This window comes from Diaphorina citri, unplaced genomic scaffold, assembly GCF_000475195.1.
Source record: "Diaphorina citri unplaced genomic scaffold, Diaci psyllid genome assembly version 1.1 scaffold156, whole genome shotgun sequence".
Taxonomy (NCBI): Eukaryota; Metazoa; Arthropoda; class Insecta; order Hemiptera; family Psyllidae; genus Diaphorina; species Diaphorina citri.
In genome coordinates this window covers 174,557-175,013 of record NW_007377593.1, presented here as the reverse complement: position 1 = coordinate 175,013, position 457 = coordinate 174,557, and the positions used below count along the sequence as shown (strand labels likewise).

The 457-nt window shown below is 35.4% G+C and overlaps 1 protein-coding gene across 1 annotated transcript in view; it reads right to left on the bottom strand.

The window, feature by feature from the left end:
• LOC103505206 (small G protein signaling modulator 2) overlaps positions 1 to 457 on the bottom strand; it is an 85,694-nt gene that overhangs the window by 2,234 nt on the left and 83,003 nt on the right. The gene's annotated exons all lie outside the window — the stretch shown is intronic.

Sequence of the window (457 nt, the reverse complement as noted above, 5' to 3'; positions counted from 1 at the left end):
CAAGTATACTAGAAGAATCAGGAATCGATGACAAGGATGTTCAGATAATTGAAAATCTATACTGGAAACAGTCAGCATCGTTGAAGCTGATAAACGACTACACCGAGGAAATAAACATCAAAAGAGGAGTTCGCCAGGGATGTATCTTGTCACCGCTTTTAGTCAATCTCTACTCTGAGAACATCTTTAGCGAGGCCTTTGAAAACGGAGATGAAAAAGGAATATCAATAAATGGTGAAATAATAAGCAACCTGCGTTACGCAGATGATACTGTTGTCCTGACAAACTCAAGAAATGATCTCCAACACAATCTTGATAAAATAAACGAACAATGTGACAAGTATGGATTGAGAATTAACACCAAAAAGACCAAACTGATGATTATAAGCAGAGAAGAAATTATAGAAGAAGAAATATTAATCAGAGGAGAAAAGATTGAAAGAGTTCCAAAATTCAA